Below are 14792 nucleotides of genomic sequence, written 5' to 3' on the forward strand. Positions count from 1 at the left end.
CAGTCATCAGGATTATGTATATTATAGTGATAAGCTAATTTTTATCACTAGTGCTTACTATCTTGATCTCTTTAACACCATTAATATTGTCAATATAAATTTGGGAAATGTTTCTACCTTAATGGTTTCATAAGGATTTAAATTTACCATTATTACCATTTCTACTTTCTCCTCAAATGAATCCTGTAGCATTGCAAGTAAACAGCTTCTGTTCCAAATTATCCTGAGGGTACTGACAACTTAAACCTTATAGATAGTCTTGTACAATGCATGAATAGAACACACTATTCTCTCATTACGTTACAGTTTTTGTCCCTATTCAGGGATGCACCTGCAAATTTTCCCATCTCTGGTTGCATTGCTTGGTACATGATAAGCAATCTTCTTGAATGAATCTCAGTAATAGAATAGAATATAGCTCCACTGACCTTCTCAGGTCTCATAGAAAACTTAGTTGTTGTTTTACAGCACAATCTGGAAATATCATTCTTCCCCAAAAAATTCAATTTACACTTAATCAATGCATAATTTCCCTGCCTTTTTGTATTCATGAGTAGCTGTCTGTTTTTATGCCAAATTATGGTGCTCTCTCTATATATGTGTATATATGTAATTGTTAGTGTATGTTCATATATATCTTTTTAAAGTATTGAAATTGCAGTTAAATTTAACAAAAATGTGGACAAGCAAAGCCTGTAATTCAGCTGATGTAGAATTGAGAAGTGCTATGACTGAGTTTGCACCTGTGTGGGCAATGACGATGTCATGAGGACCACATAGCAAAAGGTGATAGGGAGAGGCATCAAGTGTAAGACACAGTTCAATTTCAGAAATCTTAAAATGTGAAAAGGTGTATCTTGAAATCAACCAATTTATTCTCTGTTCCTGGGATGAAAGACAAAGGCAATTTGGAAGGAGGTGAATGCACAAGTCAGTGCTGCAGAGCGGAGAATTAATGAGTTGTCATATGCTACAACTGGTCTTTCCCCTCAGAAAAATAAGTTAGGGAAATAAGAAAAGGACCGTGAATTAAAGGAGTGAGTGAGAGACCATACCCTTGAATTTGTTCAGTGAATTCCTATTCCTCTGGGCTCCATCAGACAGCTCTTTGCACACTAGGGGGCTCTAGCACACAACAGGTCAAATGAAAATACTGGTAGCCTGTTTTTAGAAACTTTAGCAATTATTTACTGAGCATGAATTGTTAGGCTAAAAGTGAGGAAAATAAAAATGAGTATGTTCTGTATTCAGCCGATAGGAGATTTACAATTTGGTAAAGGAAATAAAGCATGTATAAAAGTTAAAGGGAGGCATGAGACAGTGTTGGAAAACAAAAACAAGGAATTACAAGCTGGCAAAAGAGTAGTGAATCCTTCCTTAGGTCAGTTTAAATTCCTTTGATTTGGTAAAACATTTAAACATCTCTCTAATGAAGTGGCCAGACCCTGTATCTCCAGGGACCCTCCTGACTGGTATTTGGGGGGGTCGGGGGTGGGGGTAAGAGCAGAGGCAGCCGACCCTGGCAAGTGCCCTGGAGGGGGCGCGCTTGTTCACACCACGGGCACTGGTTCTTCTATGTCTTCCTCCCCATCCTTTACCTTTTCTTCATAGACATCCCTTCTTTCTTCGTCTTCTTTCTTGGAAGATTTCAGACTATAATGACCTGGCAGCGACTCTAATATATAGCCTTAATCTTGCAGGCAAGGCAAATTCTAGGATATCTTTTGTCCCCGGAAAACTTTGCAGCCATCAAGACCCTTTATTAATATTACTGCATTTTTCTAATGTTGCCAAAATTGCAATCAGATGTTCGTAGCCCTCTGAATTAGGGAGGCGAATTAGTGGAGCAGGAGTAGAAACGGGGCTGCAGAAATACTGACCTCCAACCTTTACCATCACACATACACATTTTTGCCCACTTCCTAGCCAGGCTTTTTTTCTTGTCTCACTTTCTGAATTCCTAGACCACCCAAAGTTACAGTCTTGGGGACATTTTGAAATTTCTTTAACACTCTGAGAGGTCTATTCTGTTCTAGAGCCTGGGGCAAAAAAATTATTTGCTTTCTCATTTTGGCTTAGTTTCTTAATGGAAAAACAAGTCTTTGGAGATTTATCTTATTTATTCAAAATTTTTAACTTAAAAGCACCATCAGGGGCCCATGATGGCTCAGTTGGTTAACAGTCCAGCTTCGACTCAGGTCAAGATCTCAGGATCCTGGGATCCAGCCCCCTGTCGGGCTCCTGGTTCAGTGGGAAGTGTGCTTTTCATACTCTTCTCCCTCTGTGCACCCTCTCTCTTTCAAATAAATAAATAAAATTAAGAAAGAATTTTTAAAAACCCATCAAACTTAAAAAGTTGTAAAAATTGTAATCCCATATAACCTTTACTCAGTGCCAACAATCATTAATATTTTGCCATATTTGCTTTATGTTTCTAATCATCATCATCATCACCATCATTATTGCTGAGACATTTGAGAGTAAGTTGCAGACCCACCACAATCTTTTACTCTTTAAAAAAAAATTTTTTTTTAAATTTATTTGAAAGAGAGGGAGAGGGAGAATCTGAAGCAGACTCGCACTACACACAGAGCTGGATGCAGGGCTCGGTCCCACAACCCCAGATCATGACCTGAGCCGAAACCAAGGGTCCAAGGTTTAACTGACTGAGCCCTCCAGGTGCCCCAATCCTTTCCTCTTAAATACTTCAAGATTCATCTCCTAACAGCAATGACATTTTCCTACATACCCGTAATACAAAAATAATTTCAGAAATTTGATGTTGATATAGTAGTACAATTTAATCTAAGTTCATATTCAAATTTTACCAGTTGTCCCAGAAATGTCCTATATACCTATATTTTTTCCTGTTCTGAGATCCCATCCAGGATCACATATTGTATTTAATTGTTCTGTCTCTTTAGCCTCCTTCAGCCTGGAACTATTCCTCTGCCTTTCTTTCTTTAACATTGAAATTTTTTAAGTGTTCAGATCAATTGAATATCTCTGAATTTGGATTTTTGTCTGATATATTCACATGAGTAGATTTTATTAACGGGGGATGTCTGGGTGGCTCAGTGGTTAAGTGTCTGCCTTCTGCAGAGGGCATGATCCTGGAGTCCTGGGATCGAGTCCCACATCAGGCTCCCTGCATGGAGCCTGCTTCTCCCTCTGCCTATGTCTCTGCCTCTCTCTCTCTCTGTGTGTGTGTCTTTCATGAATAAATAAATAAAATCTTTTTAAAAAATTTAGATTTGATTAATGGATTTTTGTCAGGGATGCTACATATTCTGAGATATTATATCAAAAGACATAAGTTTCCCCTCCTTGGGGATTGAATTACTTTTAATCCTCAAGCAATATAAGTGGGCATTTCCCCCACTCTCTGCCCAACAGAGTGTGTTATCAAGCTTTTAAATTTGTTATCAATGTGAAAAGTGTAAATGGTATCTTAATTTAGTTTTAAAAAATGATGTTCATTAAAGTATTAAAGTTTATTAAAGTAGAATTCACAAGGAACAACATGAATCCTTTTTAGATGCACAGTGTGATGAATTTTGATAAACTATGTAAGATCTAGACTATGCCTGTGGCTCTAAAGAGTTTCTTGTCCCCCTTTTCAGTAAATCTCCTCAAATCCTAGCTCCAGGCAACTGCTGATCTGCTTCCTGACACACTATATTAGGTTTTTGTACTTTAGAATTTCATATAAGTGGAATCACATAATGTGTACACATTTCTGTCTGGAGGGAAGAGGATACTTGTGGTATTTTTATGATAGATTAGACAAAGGAAATGAGATTTATTATTTTTAATATAGACCCATTTGTATATATAGGCCAAATGGTCTGTGCATACAAATAGATTATAAATTTAGATTATAAGCAAAGCTAAGTTCCTCTAATTTAAATAAAATACAGTCTCTATTCTAAATTTTTTCTTACTATGTCAACATACTGAGCCCAGAAAGAATGATAGAAATATAGTGTCTGTGGAAATCCCAAGAGATCATTTTTATAAGTTCTAACTTTATTATTAAATAACTTTTTATAAACCTCAGTGACAATGATTCTATATCTTCCAAAGGAGTTACTCTCCATTTTAGAGAAAACTTCTTTCTCCTTGGCAAACTATAGTGGAATCAATGGTTAATTCTTAACTTTTCCCTATGTTATAGATATCTCTTCCAAGACTCATGAAAAGAAAAATTACATCTTTGAAGCTTTATTTTTTGCTGACTTTACTTGGTGTCAGTGCTGCTTTTAGCAAATTTTGAGAGTACATGTGTGAGCATGGTGCACAAAGTGCACTGATAAAACAAAGCAAGATCTATTTGATTCACACATTTAATAGCCCCTCCCAGATCAACCTCTACAGTACTTCATATTCATAGCTAAGCTTCTTGGTAATGATAATCAATACATGTGGGGCGTTCAAAAGGAGAAGAGCAATTAATCTTCAGGACTTCAGAGAAACACCCACAGTGTGGGTATAAAATAGCTTCCAAAACAACTTCGTCTGCATAAAGTATGTCTCTAAATCAATAGCTATGTGAGAAAATAAAGCCCTGAGTTTTAAAGTCAGTAATACTTTGGTTCAGTTTGCCTTTTGATAAGACAGATTTGGGAATTGATAGGAAATGACATACTGAGAGGATGTGGGGTGGATGTGACAGTGGCAGGCAGTGAGGGTGGAGAAAATGATGGTATGTTTTGCCACCAAAACAATAAATGTGCTAAAGAAATGACCTTAGCTAGAAAGACTCAAACATGATTACACGATATTTCCAATACGGTTTTTAAAAGATTTATTTATTTTATTAAAAAAATTTTTAAGGTTTTTTTATTTATGAGAGAGAAAGAACACATGAGTGGGGTGAGGGGAGAAGCAAAGGGAGAGGGAGAAGCAGGCTCCCTGCTGAGCAGGGAGCTACCAGGGGTAGCGGGGTGGTTCTAGGATCTTATGTCATGACCTGAGCCAAAGGCAGACGCCTAACCTATTGAGCCACCCAGGTGCCCCTAAAATTGTTTTGAAGATTTCTTTCTTTCTTTCCTTCTTTTTCTTTCTTCTTTCTTTCTTTCTTTCTTTCTTTCTTTCTTTCTTTCTTTCTTTTTCTTTCTTCTTTCTTTCTTTCCTTCTCTTTCTTTCTTTCTTTCTTTCTTTCTTTCTTTCTTTCTTTCTTTCTTAGAGAGATTGGGGGGAGGGACAGTTGGAGAGAGAGAGAGAGAAAGAGAGGGAGAGAATCTTAAGCAGGCTCTTTGCTGAGTATGGAGCCCAGGGAGGGGCTCAATCTCACAACCCTGAGGTCATAATCTGAGCTGAAACCAAGAGTTGGATGCTTAACTGACAGAGCCATACAGGTAACCAGGTATTTCCAATAGTTTTTACATTATTAAATGAAAAACCACAACGGCACCTGGGTGGCTCCATTGGTTAAGATTCTGTCTTCGGCTCAGGCTCAGGTCATGATCCTGGGGTCCTGGGATCAAACTGTCCACTCCCCCCTGCTCTGGCCCCTCAGGCTCCATGCTCAGCGGGGAGCTTGCTTCTCTCTCTCCCTCTGCTAGTGCTCTCTCTTTCTCTCTCTCTCTCTTACTCTCTCTCTCAAATAAATAAACTCTTAAAAAAGAAAGTAAAATTATAAATTGACTTGCTGATTAAAAAGACTACTAACAATTTATACAGATAAGTGATTTATCAGATAATTTCAGTAGCAATGTTCAAACCCACCCTATATTGAACATACACACACAGTAAGTAGCAAAGCGTATGCAGGCATCTCTGATTGTCAGGTTCTGGATACTGAAATAATTTCCTCAATAATTTTAACAGCTCCATTGAGATATGTATGGTATACAAGCAACGGTACATATTTAAAGTATACAGTTGGTGTATGGACACACCTGTAAAGTCATCACCATAGTCAACATAATGAGCACATCAATCACGCCCAAAAGCTTCCTTGTGCCCCTTCAAAGTTCTCCTTCCTGCCCCTCCCCACCTTCTCCTGAACCTCAGGCAACCACTGATGATATTGTGTCATCATAGACATATTTACACTGTTCAGAATTTTATATAAATTACACAGTATAACTCTTTGTTTTCTGCTTTCTTATCTAGCAAAACTATTTTGAGATGCATGCATGTGGTGGAGTGTTCACTACATATTTTTGAATAGGGCTATGTCACCTGAATGTATCATAAATTGTTTATCCATTTACCTGCTGATGGACATTTGTTGTTGTTGCCTTCACTTTTTGGCTCTCCAAATCAAAATTGCCATGAGCTGTTGCTTTTCTTTTTCTTTTCTTCTTTTCTTTTCTTTTCCTTTCTTTTCTTTCTTTTCTTTTTAAAGATTTTATTTATTCATGAGAGACACAGACAGAGAGGCAGAGACAGGCAGAGGGAGAAGGACGCGCCCCTTCTTGGGGGGTTGGGTTCCCCCCCCCAACCCGCCTATGGGGAGCCTAATGCGGGACTTGATCCCGGGACCTCAGGTTTATGCCCTGTGCCAAAGGCAGACACTCAACCACTGAGCCACCCAGGCATCCCGAGCTGTTGTTTTTCTTACCGTGGAGAAATTTTTCTCTAACCTCATCTTTCTCTCAAACATAAGAAAATGAAAGCTTGAGAAGCTACATATTTAAATGATAAAAGAAAGGCAACATATTTGCTTAGGGAAGTCAAGATCATTTCTGAATGTTTAATAGAAACAAGAAAGCGTATGTCTGTGTCTTACATTTGGCTTTCTTCACTCATTTACATTACCTCCCTGGCCCCTGTGGGTGTCCCCTAATGAGAATAGACCCCCCACACACACTCTGGCAGCCAGGACTCTCCACCACTGAGACCCCCAGTCTGATCTTTTAACTTCGCCTTCTGCTGCTCCACTTCTACCTTCAACCAAAGTTGTAGCTGAACTTTTCAGACACCACCCTTGAGATGTAAAATCCCCTCCTACCTGCAGCATCCACCTACACTTTGTGAAAAATCATCCTATCTCCAAATCCTTTGTCAAAAGGCCCCGTCTCCTAAGAGCCATGACTAATCTGTTCATCAGATGTGCTCTTTCTCTGCTCCGCTTCCATAGCACTGTGTTTTCACCTCACTCTGGGCACTGGATTCTGTTGTAGGTTTTTGTCTCCCACCAAGGATTGTGCCTAGGTTTCTGGAAGATCTCAGAGATGCAAATAATATTTTTAGAAATGGAGGAGAGTGAAGAGAATGCATTGATTAGGATAATAAATAGCAGATATAAAATTATGATATTTAAAGATCAAAGACTTATTACTCAGGACATTTTACTCACATGGGTACACACACACATACACATACACTCTTGCAGAACTAGGAGAATATCTCATAGTGATTAAGAACGTGGGCTTTCAAGTTAATATTTAACATTGCGGTATTCTAGCTAAGTATATTCTTAAATAAATTACTTAATCCCACTGAGTCTGTGTTTTTTTTCTTTAATATTTTATTTATTTATTCATAAGAGACACAGAGAGAGGCAAAGACACAGGCAGAGGGAGAAACAGGCTTTCTGTGGGACTCAATTCTAGGACCCCGGGATCACGACTTGAGCCAAAGGCAGACATTCACCACTGAGCCACCCAGGTGCCCCCAACTGAGTCTGTTTTTATCACTAAAAAAAAAAAAAAAAAAAAAACAAGTTTAATAGTATTTCTTTAATAGTGTTGTGGGGAGTATTAAATAAAAATATGCACATAGAACACTTAGCACAATACTTAGCACGTATTAAGGACACTATAAATGGCACCTGTTGTGAAGGTAGTAATATTTTTAACATAATTAATATACTTTCCTCTTTTGAGTTTCCAAGCACATGAATTTTATACCTCAGAACTCCTAGAGATGGGGAAAGAGAATTAGCAATTATACAAAAGAAAAGCAAATAAAAGATGATACTGTCCATATTGAAAGTAGAATTATGCATCAAGACATGTTCTTGTAAACCAAGTTATCATTTTGACAGATGATTTAAATACTTCCTTGAACATTCGCTCCCCTCCCCTTTTAATATTTTTAGCACATCAAGGCTAGCATCTGTAACCTCCTAACTAAGCCTTTTAGTTCTTTTTTTTTTTTTTTAAGATTTTGTTTATTTATTAAAGAAAGCAAGCAAGAGAGAGTGAGCACAAGCAGGGGGAATGGCAGAGCCAGAGGGAGAAGAAGACTCCCTGTTGAGCAGGGAGCCTGACATGGGGCTACATCCCAGGACCCTGGGATCATGATCTAAGCCAAAAGCAGATGCTTAACTGACTGAGCCACCCAGGCGCCCCTTCAAGGTTAGTTATTCTTATGGGGATCCAGAAAGTAAGATGGGCAGAGAGAGTCTGCCCCTTTCTGGCCCCAGAGGATTATGGGAAGAAAGCCAGGAAATGAGGCAGGAGTTCTGGATTTGCATCACTTGCTGACAGCAGTTGTCATTTCTCAGTCACTGTTACACAGAAACCATTCCTCCAGTTCCAGCACTGCTATTGGCTTGGTTGCCACACCCATGAGGGTCCTTACCTCTCTCTCAGGGAGGAGAAGAGCACTTCTAGAAAGAGGTGCAGCAGGGGTTTCCTTCCCTACAATTAGAGCTATTTTGGCCTCCATTCATTTCTTGAGCTACTAAGTCTCTTTCACAGGACTGCCCAGTGTTGCTTATAAGCACATTTCTTTCCTTCTTGATGGCCAACCAGGCATCCTTTCAGGCCTCTTCTATCTCAAGATGTGTTCACTCCAAAAGTTTAGCCCTCATCTCCTCTCTCCATTTTTTACAATGAAAATAATTTCAGATTTGAGGATATAAATATTATATATTCCCAGTAGAAAAATTCAAGCAATTATTAACATGTGTATATGCAAGAAACTGATACTTGAAATCCCTTCATCCTGAGATAACCTCCATTAAAATTTAATGCTTCTCCTTTTATATATCTCTTTATGCATATAGACATACAGATGTATACTTTTGCCTACTTTTTGCCATGTCATGCTTGCTATTTTGTCAGGAATAACCTTCATGTTCTTCGTTTTTATTGTCTCTTCCTTTCATTCCTTGTACACATCTATAACATTCATATGTCATAAATATTGATATATTTCTCTTGCTCTATTATCATATGCGCACAAATACATAGCGCGCCATACATAAAGAAAAATTGAGGCTTTGGGGCTACTGTTTGCTTTATGAAAACAGGATCACATCATGTACATTTTCTTTGTATGCTGCTTATACCTTCAATGCATCTTTTTAATGGTAACATAGTATTTCACAGGATGGCTATACCCAAATTTACACAACTATTTCCTTCTTGATAGAAGTAAGACATCTGTTACAGATTGTCTCCAACTTATGATGGTACAACTTAGGATTTTTCAGCTTTATGATGGTATGAAAGCAATATGCATCCAATAGATACCGTACTTTGAATTTCAACACTTGGTCTTTGCCTTGGCTAGTGATATGCAGCATGAGACTCTTTTGTGATGCTGGGCAGTGGCAGTGAGTGACAGCTCCAGGTCAGCCATGTCAGTGGGTAAATAACCAGTACTGACAACCATTCTGTATGCATACAACCATCCTGTTTTCCCTTTAGCATAGCATTCAATAGATTACATGAAATGTTCGATACTTTATAAAAAAAAATAGGCTTTGTGTTATATGATTTTGCCCAAGTGTAGGCTAATGCAAGTGTTCTGAGCATGTTTAAGGGAGACTAGGCTAAGCTATGGTAGGTTGGTAGGTAGGTGTATTTTTTTTTGATAAATTAATTTTTTATTGGTGTTCAATTTACCAACATACAGAATAACACCCAGTGCTCATCCCGTCAAGTGTCCCCCTCAGTGCCCGTCACCCATTCACCCCCCGCCCACCTCCCCTTCCACCACCCCTAGTTCGTTTCCCAGAGTTAGGAGTCTTTATGTTCTGTCTCCCTTTCTGATATTTCCCACACATTTCTTCTCCCTTCCTTTATATTCCCTTCCACTATTATTTATATTCCCCAAATGAATGAGAACATACACTGTTTGTCCTTCTCCGATTGACTTACTTCACTCAGCATAATACCCTCCAGTTCCATCCACATTGAAGCAAATGGTGGGTATTTGTCGTTTCTAATGGCTGAGGAATATTCCATTGTATACATAATAGGTTAGGTGTATTAAGTGCATTTTCAACTTCTGATATTTTCAAACTTATGATGATTTTATTGGGACATAATACCATCATAAGTTGAGGAAAATCTTATGTGTTTATTTTATGTCTGGATCTGTAGTTTATCTCAAAACTTTTATCATTTAAGAAAAATTTTAATATTTTCTTATAGGTGATAACACTAACTGTCATAAGTGTTTGAAAATATTTTCACAATCTTCATTTATTTTTTTGATTTATGATATTTTTCTCATTAAATACCTATTTTCTATCCAGTAAAATGTCTTTTTTATGACTTATGTTCAAATATTAAACCTCGTGAATCTGTCTTCCATTTATATTATTTTTACTTTACTTCTTTAGTTTTTGCTCCACGTTTTGTCATTTTTCTCTCAGTAGTTTTTATAGGCTACCTGTTGGGTGTTCATCAGTAACCAATTTCTCCTTTGATTCAATTTCTGAATTTTGAATTCTAAATCTTTCATTTCAAAAGGTCTTTTTAAAAGGTTTTAGTAGAATCTTCTTAAGTGTTCTTATTCTCTTCCAGCAATTCTAATTCACTAAAACCTTCCAAATCTGAGTGTTCTGTTCATTACTTTTCTTTCTGGCTGCTGGTTGATGGATTGTAGTTATCAGCCTCTTGCTCATGGTTTTACAGCTTTAGAGCTCAATTCTCTTAGGTATCCCATGTCGCAGCAAACCTTTCAGGAGTGGGAGATACAGCATGCTCTGCTCCTATGGACCAGAAATGCACCCCCGACAAATCTGATCCAGAAACCAGGCTAAAGCCTCTCTCCTCCTCACTGCAAGACTGAAAGTCTCAAAGCATCAGAGAGAAAGGGGGAAGAGAAGGAAAAAAGGAAGGAAAGAAGGAAGAGGGGAAGAAAGACAAAGACTGATGGGAGAAGGAAGGAAAGAGCAAAAAAGGTAGGAAGGTTAACTGGTAGATGGTTCCAGCCAACAGTCCGCATCAGCTCTTCTTCATTTAAGGAAGTCATCTTGGAGGACCAGCTCAGTCTTCAGGTTGTTCCAGCCTGAACTACCTGAGAGATTCTAAATGAGAATTGCCCCTTGAAAGAATAAAACTATGACACAAAACACATTGTTGTCTTAAGACACTACATTTTAGAAGTGGCTTATTATTCAGCAAATAGGTAAAAAAAAAAAAAAAAAAACAGAAATTGGTACTTATATATGACGTGTTTTTATAACAAAAACCTAAAACACATAATTTTGACTTTGGGCCTTGACAGTGAGAGAAGCTTGACAGGCCATCAGGAAACAGTGACCAAATTCTTGGTAAGACAATGAGTAAGATAATGAGTAGGTGATTATTGGAGGCTGAATTAAAGAGGATGTGAATCATATATGGAAGGACAATTAGCAACACTATCTGCTGAGTAAGTATAGACAATAGGAAGAGTGCTTAACAAACATGTGGCTTTGTGAAGGAGATTATTAGGCAGAATGGTGAAAGTGATAACTGGTATCTTCTATTGCCTATAATAAAAATAGGAGGAGGGACACCAGGGTAGCTCAGTAATTGAGCATCTGCTTTTGGCTCAGGTGATGATCCCAGGGTCTTGAGATCAAGTCCTGCATCTGGTTACCTGCTGGGAGCCTGCTTCTCCCTCTGCATATGTCTCTGCCTCTCTCTCTCTCTCTGTGTCTCTCATGAATAAATAAATGAAATATTTTTTAAAAAATAGAAAGAGCATTGAACTAAAGAAGAAAGTGTCCAGTTTTTAATTAGAATCTAGTGGAAATAGAGGGGTTGATGACAGTCTTTCTAGTTATATTAAGGTAAGGATGCAGTCATAAGATGCTTTAAAAAAAGATTTATTTATTTATTTGAGACAAAGAGCTAGCACAAGCAGCAGAGAGGGATAGGCAGAGGTAGACTCCCCAGTAAGCAGGGAGTCTGATGTAGGGCTTGATCCCAGGAACCTAGGATCATGTCTTGAGCTGAAGGCAGATGTTTAACAGACTGAGCCACCCTGACAGCCCAGTCATAAGATCCTTTTATGACAACTCAGATTAAACGTACCTCATAGGTTTCCTAGGTAGACAATAGGCTTTTAAGAATCTTTACGACTTAATTGAATTTAAGTAAAATAGAATTTAAAAAAAGAATCTTAAGAGCAAAAAAAAAATTTTAAGGGGGCATGTCTCAAACCTTACCTGCTAGACAAGAAGTTTTCTAAGAACCTTTAAAACATCAACTCCAAGCCCCCCAGTGCTCATCCCAAAGGAAAATGCAGCCTATCGAGAGACTTTTATGGATGTGGCTTTTGTCTCATGGAGGGAGCACCAACAATAATCACAGAAACCTACCTACTGATTTTTAAGCAAGTGAACAAACATAACCACCTACTTGGACTTAAAGGGACAGAGGCAGTACAACAGGAAAAGAGCTATAGGCTCCCAACTTCTACAGGCATGAGTGAGTCTGAGAAATCAGCTTAGCTGTTGAAGTGTTATTTCTTCTGCAGAGAGAAGACCCCTCAGAACCAAGAGCAGAGATCACAGAGCGTAGAGGCAAAAAGAATCACTTGCAGGGAATAGGACTGGACTCAACAAAATATCCATAGTCCCCATACAGTTGTGTGCTTCCTGTCCTGTACCTTTTTAAAAATAAAAATAATAATAATAATAATTTATGTATTTGAGAGAGAGAGCACAAGCAGGGGGAGTGACAAGGAGAGCAAGAGAAGAAGACTCCCCAGTGAGCAGACAACCTAACCCAACCTGGGGGCTTGCTCCCAGGATCCTGGGATCAGAACCAAGCTTAAGGCAGATGCTTAACCAACTGAACCACCCAGGTGGCCCTGTCCTATACCTTGTTAAATGAAGGTGTCTTGCGCACTAGTTCCTGTCTGACCCTGTTATTTCTTGGGTGTGTATGACAACTGGTTTCTTCAATTCCTCAATTCCCAAATGTAAAGCTTGAGAGAATCACACACTAGACGCTGGGCTCAAGTTGCTTCAGCTGAGGGAATGGCCCCAAGAAGCCCCACTGATGTCTGGGTCTGATGTAGATAGATCACAACTTCAAGCCTGACCCTAACAGGGACCTTGGAGGCCTCGTGAAGGTCATGAGAGCGTTTTCCTGCTAGGAGGGAAATGAAACATTGGAAGTCAGAGAACACTGGGAGAGCTGGTGTCCAACAATGGCCCCAGTGAGCTACACTTCCCGATACTCATCCCTGTGTAGTCCTCTCCCACACTGAGTCTGGGCTGACCCCGTATAACTGGCACGTTACATGTTGCTGAAGTGATGTCATGGGACTCCCAAGACCAGATCTTAAGAAACCGTGCAGGTTCTGCTTTGGTCCCTTGGAGCACTCCCTCTGGGGATGCTCGCTTTCAGAATCTAGCCACCATGCTGCAAAAAGCCCAAGCCACATGGAAAAGCCACAGGCAAGCACTCTGATAGGGAGCCCCACCCAACTCACAGTAAACAGCCACAGTGGACTGCCAACCATGTGACCACGCTGTCTTCTATGCCAAGCCCAGTCAAGTCTTCAAAAAATCCGGTATTTACTACCTTTTGATAGCAACTGCCTGGGTAGTGTTTCCTCTTTTTTAAATTAACATTTGATTCATTTATTTGAGACAGAGAGAGCAGGAGTGGGGGAAGGGGGAATGGGAGAGGAGGAGCAGAGGGAGAGGGACAAGCAGACTCCCCACTGAACAGGGAGCCCACAAAGGGCTCCATCTCAGGGCCCCATCACCTCAGGATCATGACCTGGGCTCAAAGCAGATGCTTAACCGACTGAGGCACCCCTGGTGCCCCCGCCTGAGACGTTTGAAGCTGGAACTACTTCCAGGGATCTTCCACAGGATTGTGAAAGATAACAAATTAGTTGCTTGTAAGTTGTTACATTTTATGGTGCTTTGTAACGTGCAATAGACAAAGGGACTACTGTCAAACACCTTTCCAATATGATTGCGGCCAATTTATACAGTATCCTATGTTGGCAAAGATATGAATCAGCTATAATTCTTAGTAATTTTGCTGGTCAGAGATTCTGGTGAAAGAACCTCTGAATCCTTCATAAATGTAAATGAGGGCTATAAAAAAAAACAAATGGCTTAGGAAAAGGATGAGCCCATGCTTTATGATCCTCTGTTTTGTTTCTTTTTTTAATTTATTGATTTATTTATTCATGAGAAAGAGAGAGAGAGAGAGAGAGAGAGAGGCAGAGACACAGGCAGAGGGGGAAGCAGGCATCATGCAGGGAGCCCGAGGCAGGACTCTACCCCGGGACTCCCGGATCGCAACCTGGGCCACAGGCAGGCACCAAAACGCTGACCCACCCAGGGATACTCTGATCCTCTGTTTAAGAAACTTCCACGCAGTATTCTAAAGCATATCGGCAACTTGGCTTACTTAAACTGCACCTGTTTACTCACCTGTAAAATAAAAGTCATCCTAGATTCCTGCCATACTGCAATAAAGATTAGCAACCTGACATGGATTTTAGTAGATGCCTAATAGAGCTTTGCAAGCTTCTCAAGGCATCTATGAGAGAAAAGGTCCAGGTTCCTCCTCTTTTCTTGGTGTTTTATACAGAAAATCCAATGGAGATTGGTCAAAGGATTGGGGGTGGCGGTAGGGTGG

The 14792-nt window shown here is 39.4% G+C and overlaps 1 long non-coding RNA gene across 2 annotated transcripts in view; it reads right to left on the minus strand.

The window, feature by feature from the left end:
- LOC140599899 (uncharacterized) overlaps positions 1-14792 on the minus strand; it is a 49111-nt gene that overhangs the window by 19974 nt on the left and 14345 nt on the right. The window lies entirely within an intron of this gene.

Source organism: Vulpes vulpes, chromosome 8 (genome assembly GCF_048418805.1).
Source record: "Vulpes vulpes isolate BD-2025 chromosome 8, VulVul3, whole genome shotgun sequence".
NCBI classification, from domain to species: domain Eukaryota; kingdom Metazoa; phylum Chordata; class Mammalia; order Carnivora; family Canidae; genus Vulpes; species Vulpes vulpes.